This window comes from Nannospalax galili, unplaced genomic scaffold, assembly GCF_000622305.1.
Source record: "Nannospalax galili isolate Female #2095 unplaced genomic scaffold, S.galili_v1.0 scaffold765, whole genome shotgun sequence".
Classification (NCBI taxonomy): Eukaryota; Metazoa; Chordata; class Mammalia; order Rodentia; family Spalacidae; genus Nannospalax; species Nannospalax galili.
This window is the reverse complement of record NW_008352647.1, coordinates 1,134,145-1,142,996: the sequence shown is the minus strand read 5'-3', so window position 1 is coordinate 1,142,996 and position 8,852 is coordinate 1,134,145.

Below are 8,852 nucleotides of genomic sequence, written 5' to 3'. Positions count from 1 at the left end.
CCATCTGACAGCTTGGTGCCACTTGTGTTCATTTGGGTTCTCTGAGAAGGCAGAATCAGATATGCAAGGCATACCTAAAGACAGACAAGAGGGGGCTAGGGAAGGAGGAGGAAAGGTAGGATTAGATAGCCAAGTCTCAGACGAAGCAGTCCTGAGAAAGTTGCAGCCAAAACAAAGTCACGTATGGAAGGGTCCTCAGTCTTACAAAATATTCTCTACTGCATGCAATTAGTATCCCCCATATGTATGCATTCATATCCCCCGTTGTATGCAGGTAGAATTCCCTGTATCAGCATACTTGTATGCAATTATCAGCATACTTGGGAAACACGGTATAAGTACCAGATTGCGTAGCTGCCACAGAGGCAGTGAAGAGAACCAACTAAGTGTCATTGTCTAAATGACACTTATCAACAAACTTCTGTGAGTCTCAGGATCTTGATTCTTGTTGGACAGCAAAGGAACAGGAAGGGAAACAAGGGCAAACCCTCTGGAATACTTTGTCCTTTGTTCCTCTGTCAGCTCTGATCAGCTGTTTGACAGGAAGAAGAGAGAGAGGGAATGAGCGGGAATGCATCATTGAACTCGCTCCTAGCTCAGGGAAATGTTTTATTGGTTTGTTTCACTTTGATGCCGATTAAGGCCATGGGGTAGAGAGGGCCGGTGAGTGAGCATGTGGGCTGGGGTGAGGGATGCAGGGTCTCCCCATGACTTCTGTGGCCTTGTTTGTAATTTATTATTAACTATCTTTTCTGTGCCATGGTCTGTCGGACCCTTCCAGGGGGTCAGTTTCTGGGGACAAGACTGTGGTTCATCTAGGGAAATCAGATAGAGCATTTACTTACCTCTTTCTTTCCTTAAGCCTAGCGTGACTCAATCTGGCATGAGGCAGAAAAAGCCTGACTTTCATTGAAAAAATGGACTTGGGAAGAACTCTGGGCTCACAGGACTGGCATAATCCCTTCCCTCATCCTGACAAGTTGGCAAGAACTTGGTGGAACAGTCATTTCATACTGATGCCATGCCCTTGGTCTAAGAACTTAAACATTTTTAAAATGATGATCTTTTAAGTAGTCCAGATGTATGGTATGCTCCCTGAGTCCACTGGTTTTTCTTACACTGAGGGCCTTCTGTGTCTTTAGTGCTATCCTTAGTACCCCAGACACAACTACAGCGGCAGTAACAAGATAGCTGTGTTTGGTGATGAGAAAGAAAACAGCTGGGGGTATCGGCAGGACCAAGCGAACACTAAAAAGGCAACCATTTCACGTTATGTTACAGGCTAAGAGAAAGAAAAGAAAAGGGAAAGGACTTACTTTGTAAGAATAAATCTCAAATCATCACACCCCGAATTCCTATCTTCAGCAGTTCCTAATGCCCTGTTACTAATGAGGGAAGGGACACTTAGGAAGATTAACTTGCCCAGGTTCTAATCACCTTCCTGTGCCGAGAGAGTAAAGATGACCTAGCTGGTACGTTGAGTGATGTGATAACCTAATTTGACCAAAATAAAGTAACAGTGCCCCAGCTCAGCCTGTCAGAACCCAGGGAGAGAATGTTCTCCCAGAGGTCCTTCCCATGGGAGCACTGCCCTCCAAGCAAATGGTTTTCTTGCACTTTCTGAAGACCCAGGATGTGTACCACAGTTCTGTGCAGGCTGCCCAAGGGTTTTCAAAGGTAAAAATGCATCTGGAGACTAAATGTTTTAACTGGTTCTAGGAAACTTACTGATACGGTGCATGGACACATTTTTGAGAAATATCAATTCCTGTAAGAAGGAAGAAATTCCCTTTCTACGTCTTTTTCTCTATGTCAAAATATATTGAAGATACAGTTTGGCACTAAGCAAATATCACTGAAGTCTTTTTATTTTCATTTATTTACCTTTTAAATAATATTTTTAGTGATTCTTTGAGAATTTCACGCAATTTTTTTAATTTTTTATGTGTATGCATGTATTGCATGTATGTATGCAAGTGCACCCATGTCATGCAATGCCTGTGGAGGATAGAAGAAGGTATCAGATCCCCTGGAACTGGAGTTACCTACAGCTGTTAGCCCCCATTGGGTGCTGGGATTCAAACCCAGGTCTTCTGGAAGAACAGTCAATGCTCTTAACCATTGAGCCATCTCTCCAGCCCTCATACAATGTATTTGACCACATTCAGAACTCCCTCCCCTACCTTCTCTCAGATCCACTCCTACCTCCAGCTTCATGTTCTCTACTTTTAAGGCCTCCTAAGAAGTCTAATTTGTGTCCCCAAATGCTCTTGTGCAGGGGCACATCCCCCTGGGTATGGTCAAACTACTCAATGTCACACCTTTAAAGAAAACGGACTCTCCCTCTCCCAGTAGCTTTCAGTTGCCAATAGTTCCTCAAAAGAGCTGAGGTTCCTTGCCCACCCACACCCTCCATGCTGATAGCCGTTTGGCTTGGCCTTGTGCAGGCCTTGTGAATGCTGTCATAAGTGCTGTAGTTTTATACGTACAACTGCCCTGTTGTGGCCTGAGCACAACATTTTCTTTCACCTACCACCTCTGGCACTTATACTCTTTCTGCCCCCTCTTCCACAGTGATCTCTGAGCCTTGGGAGGAGAGGGTGTGATGTAGGTGTCCCACTTAGGGATGAGCACTTTGCAGTCTCTCCTTCTCTGTGCATTGACCAGTTATGGATCTCTGTATTGATCATCATCTGTTGTAAGAAGCTTTTCTGTTGAGAGTTGAGAGATGCACTAATTTACAGAGATAACAATAGGTCATTAGAAGCCAATTTAATACTATGTCCATTTAGTGAATAACAGGTTCTCTCCTACAGTCTGTGACCTGTCTAGCCCCAGGTTCTTGTGCCCAATAACAGTGCCAGGTACAGACTCCGTCTTATGAAGCAGACCTTCACTTCACAGTAAGACCCTATTGCTGAAGACACTATATACACAACTCATAGAGCAAACATGGAGAAATCATGCTGATCGTGACCTTGAAGCTGATCGGCTTTCATAGTACTAGAAGGTACACCGCACTCTACCAGAAGGGAAGAGGAATCATGAATTTTACCTCGCTGTGAACACTGGAAGCTTCAATAATGGCTGGCTTGGCAAGATATGCCTACTGGCACGATATTGATGCAGATATTCTGAGAGTAACCAACCAGGTTATGATGGAACACTTTTTAAAATCCTCCTTTTAAGGTCAGGCATGGTGGTGCATGTCTTTAATCCCAGCACTGGAGAGTAGAGGCAGAGGCAGGCAGTTCTCTGTGAGTTTTCTCATTTCTTCGTAATTCCTTCTTTTCCCAACCTCTGACTTCTGCCCCATATCCAAGCAACTGCAAGCCTTCTTCCTGTCTCTATGAGGTTATTTACATTTCCTGTAATTTTATTGGTTTTCTTTGTTTATTCCGTTTGAGGTGGAAAGCTGTGTCTTTCACTTAGAATTGTGATTTTGACTCTAGCATACAGTTGTCACATTGATCTATCAAGTATGTTTCTTGTGATTGCTAACCAATATGCTTAGGAAGGAAGGAGATTTGAATTAAATTTACTAAAATTTTTAGAAATTCTTATCTTATTCATGAGGGTGGTTGGTAGTTCCTTCCCGTAGGATGTCTTTGTCTGGCTTTGTTTGCAGACTGATGCTGGTGTCATAGTGTGCTGGATAGTTTGTTTGTTTGTTTATTTGTCAACTTGACACAAATTAGAGTCACCTAGGAAGAAGGAACTTCAATTGAGGAATTTCCTCCATCAGACTGTATGGGCATGTCGAGGTATTTTTTTATTATTTTCTTTTTGTTTTGTTGTAGTTGCTGCTCTTGTTTGAAATTGTTTATTATTTTTGTTTTTGTTGTTATTGTTGTTGCTGATTTGAGACAGGATCTTGTTACCTAGCTCTAGCTGGGCCTAGAACTTACTATGTATGCCATTCTGACTGAACTCACAGAGCTCTGCCTGCCTCTACCTCCAGAGTGCTGGGACTAAAGGTGTGCGTAATCATACTCAGCTTAAGAGGCACTTTCTTAATTGCTAATATTAATGTAGGAGGGCCTGGCCCACTGTGGGCAGTGCCATCCTTAGGCAGGTGGGCCTGGGCTGTAGAAGAAAAGCAGCTGAGCAAGCCAGGAGGAGCAGGCCAGTAAGCAGCTTTCCTCCATGGTCTCTGCTTTAATTTCTTCCTCCAGGTTCTTGCCTTCAGCTCCTGCCTTGGCTTCGCTTTAATAACGGACCGTGACTTGCAAGATGAAATAAACCCTTTACTCCCCCAAGGTTGCTTTTAGTCAGTGTTTTATCACAGTAACAGAGAAGTGTTGCGGGCATCCTGAGGCCCTGCGGGTGAGGGTAGAGTCCGCGCAGAGTCACGACACAGACTCCAGGAGTCAGGTGAGAAGCAGGCAGGGCGAGCAGCTGCAGACTCGTTTATTGCAGATATGGGGCTCCCTTATATCCCCCCTCCCGGTGTCCCATTGGTCCATTGATAGGTCGTGTCTGTTCCTCATTGGCTCTCGGTATCAGGCCATTTTCTCTGTGTCTTTTGGCAGAACACAGGTTTGCCTCAGCTGGGTGTCTCTGGCATGTTTGCAGCTGGCACGTGCTGGTTGTTCAGGCACACTTCTTCCTACAGAGAAGCAAGCTAGGACACACGAAATCAATTGAGAAGCATCCGTTCCTCTGCGGCGGTCTGCAGTGGGGTTTTCCCACAGCACACAGATGTGTTTTTCCTTTCTGTTCAATTCCCTTTTTTCCTGTGTCTTTCACTTTGGTTTCTGTGACAATGTTGACGTGTCACCGTGTTTTCTTCTGCAGTGTCAGACCTCCTGTCAACCTCATGAGTACTTTGGTTCATTTACATTTTTTAGCTCTAGACTTCTCATTTGGATCATTGATTTAATTTTTTGTGTATTTGCTTATCAATATAAGGACTACAGCTTTTATAACTAATGTTTTCATCACAGCACCTGTGACTTGACTTAAATTCATTTCTCTATTGTTCATAATCATATTTAAATAAGACACAAGTCTGGTAATCTCTGATTTGATGTAAGATGTTGTTAAGTTTATCTTAGATGTTGCGGATTTTTAATTCCTTTAAAAATTGTATTACCAGCTGTGCAAAGTTTTATGAAGAATATAGTCTTTGCTTCTAAGATTTCAGTTGGGGTCCAAGAGGCTCAGAGCCTGGCAGAATTGTTCATTGTGACATAATCTATGGGTCAAAGGTCTCATGAATTGATTTGTGTTCCTTATGCTCCATTATGTAGCGATGTTCATGTTAAACTTATCTTAACAAAATTCCTAGCAATGGAACCTTGAAATATATGTGCTAGATTTATGTTAAAATGATTCAGTTCTCATTTTTAAAAATATTTTATTTAGGATTTTTATATGTATGCATGTGTTACCTGCATGTGTGTAGGTGCACCCATGTTGTGCAATGCCCATGGAGGTCAGAGGAGGGTGTCGGATTCCCCTGGAATTGGAGTTACAGATGATTGTTAGCCACCATGTGGGTGCTGGATATGGAACCTGGGTCCTCTGCAAGAGCAGCCTGTGCTCTTAACTGCTGAGCCATCTCTCCAGCCCCTCAGTTCTCATTTTAATAACATTTTGAGGTCTGGGGTTTTGTTTTGTTTTCTAGACTAAATATAGTGTTAGAATAAATTAGAAAAAGCAATCTAATGGTTGTATTTCCTCTTTGTATTTTATTTTCTGGAACTATTCATAGTTATTTGTTTAAAAAGATTCAAAAATCATTATACTTTGGTGAGCAAAATAATATATCTGAAAAGAAGAAAAAGAATTGTATTACACGTGTGTGTGTGTGTGTATGTGTGTGTGTGTGCACGCATACCCCTGTGTTTATGTGGAGGTGAGAGGACAACTTGCAGGCTGGTTCTCTCTCCCCTTCTACCTTGTGGGTCCCAGGGATAAGACTCAGGTCGTCAGGCCTGGTGACAAGCTCCTTTACCTGCTGAGCCATCTCACTGACCCCAGATTTTTATTCTTATAAATAGTCTCTACTTTTGATATAGGAACCAGTCAAGTTGCTTGGAAAGTGTGTGGTCCTTTGAGATTTTTGTTCCAAGGTGTGTTAGGAAGGATCAGAGCAACAGTCACTCGAAGGCTTCTTCTGCCCACTCCTGAGGTAGCACCTTTGTGTCCTGCATCTAGTGAGACTAGGCCTGTTTCAGTCTAGGACACTCTTAACTCAGTCCTTTGTTCATGTGTGTGACTGACTTTTATTTGCTTGACGCTTGAGGAAAGAGGTGGAAACATTGTAAGAGCCAGAGGTGGTAGATGACCACAAGGAACCAGAGCTTTCCAGACATCTGGTCAGTTACTCATATGAATGCACGGCAATGGTGACAGTATGCAAAGGTCCATATAAGCTCAAGCCACATGGATGTGAGGGAAGTGGGTAAGAAACCCCAACCCTACCTAAGGGACTGCCGGCAACTGATGGCAGCTGGGAAGGGGAGAGTCATTCTCATTAAAGGGTGTGACTCTTGGTAGGTTAACCAGGGTCCAGTGGATGGACCCACATTGAAGAACATTTGGGAACACAAATTTGCATATATATACATATATATATAGTGGAGTACATCAAATTGAGCAGGGGTAATAAGGGGATGCAGATAGAAGATGGGATCTCAATATAATCAAAATGTATGAAATTCACAAAAATTCAATAAAAAGGGAAAAAATGTATGAAATTCACAAAAATTCAATAAAAATATATTCCTGTGAATATTCTTTACCGTTGTTCTGCAGTGAAACAAAATTAGTTGGAGTGGTTTAGTCCTACTGAAGCTTGCTTCTTGGATTTGTCAGGTGTGATCAGGGCAGACTCATGGGATTGACTCTCCTAAAGGTAAGAATCTGGGACAGCCTTGTGCATCTGCTCATTTGCTATTGCTTCCAAGATCACTGTCTTTTGTTGCCTCTTGTCAAGGCCTAGAAAACCATTACTCCATGAATTTTGTGCATGTTTTCTGACTGTTTCTGTTTCAAGAATAGCTAGAGAGATGGCTCAGCAGTTAAGAGCTCAGGCTGTTATTGTAGAGGACCTGGGTTCAAATCCCAGAACCCATATGGCGTCTAACAACTGTCTGTAACTCCAGTTCCAAGGAATCCAACACCCTCTCCTGTCCTCCACAGGTGCTACATGATGCGGTGCACTTACACACATGCAGGCATAACATTCATACACATTGAACATAAATGTTACGCATACTCTCTTGGCCAAAAGCAGAAATATCCAACTCTTTGGCCAGGAAAGCATGTATAGCTCAAATTTAAAATGTTATTTTTCTGTCTATCTTTGTGTATTTGTTTTACAGTTAATATATTTACAACAGTCAATTCCACTCCTCTATTAATGATAACATCAGAAATTTCCAAGAGTAAATGAATTTGTTAAAGTTTAAAATATTCATCAATTTAGGTGCTGGGGAAATGGTTCAGTCAGTAAAGGGCTTACCACACAAAGGTGAGGACTGAGTTTAATTCCCCAGCATGCATTTAAAAAGCCAGACGTAGCAGTCTGTGCCTCTAATCCCAGTGGCAGACACAGAAGGGTCTTTGTGGCTCAGTCAGTCTAGCCAGATCAGTGAACTCCGGGTTCAATGAGAAATCTTGCCTCAAAAAATAAGGTGGAGAGCAATTGAGGGAGATGCCTGGCATTGACCTCTGGCTCCCATATGCACATGCACAGGAGAGAGAGAGAGAGAGAGAGAGAGAGAGAGAGAGAGAGAGAGTCAATTTAAAGACAATTGTAAATGAGGAACAGACAATAAAATAGTAGGTGAAGAAAATGATCAGGGGGTTAAGAGAATGACTGAAGGTCAGCAGACATGAATCTGTTCAGATGAACGTGGTGGTCTGAATCCTCCAGCCTCCCCTGCTGCTTCTCCTGGGGCCAAAACCATCCTTCCTGGTCTTTGAGTGTCCCTGTTCACCAGCTTGGTACCCATCCTGTGCTAAGCTCTCTCATGTCAAATGTCACACTCCAGTGACATTTTCATCTGAGGGCATCTGTCTTTGTTACTGATTTTTAGACTTAAAAAGATCAGTTCTTTTTTTAAAAAAAAAAATTTTTTATTGAGCTTTTGAAATTTCATACAACAGTGATCTTCTTTTATCTTATAGCGCTGTGTCATCTGTGCCTGTAGCCATTAGTTACATGTACTTATTGGCCACTTGATATGTGGCTAGCCTGAGTTAGGATGTGCCCTGTGTATTAAATGAACACCAGATTTAGAAGATCGTTCAAAAAAGAATTTAAAATATCTCATTGGTGGGGCTGGACAGATGGCTCAGCAGTTAAGAGCACTGGCTAATCTTGCAGAGGACCGGGGTTCAAGTCCCAGCATCCACATGGCAGCTAACAACCATCCATAACTCCAGTTCCAGGGGAATCTGACACCCTCTTCTGACCTCTGTGGGTACTGCACAACATGAGTGTACTTACATACATGCAGGCAAAATACTCATGTGCATAAAATAAAATAAAATAAAATAAAATAAAATAATAAAATAAAAAGATAAAATAAAATGAAGCTATCTCCTTGGTAATGTTATGTGAAATACAGAGTTAAACAGCTATAACGTGGGGCTAAGAAAACCATCCCTTGCACTTCCTTTCATGCACATTTTCCCCTTTTAATAATGTGACTACTAGAGAATTTGAAGTTGTACATGGCTTGGCTTTGTCGTTCACATCCCATTTTTATTGGGCAGCACTGCTGCACATGTTCATCACCCCCCCATGTTCATCCCCCCATGATTCCCCTATGTTCATCTCCCCCATGTTCATTCCCCCATGTTCATCTCTCCCATGTTCATTCCCCCATGTTCATCTC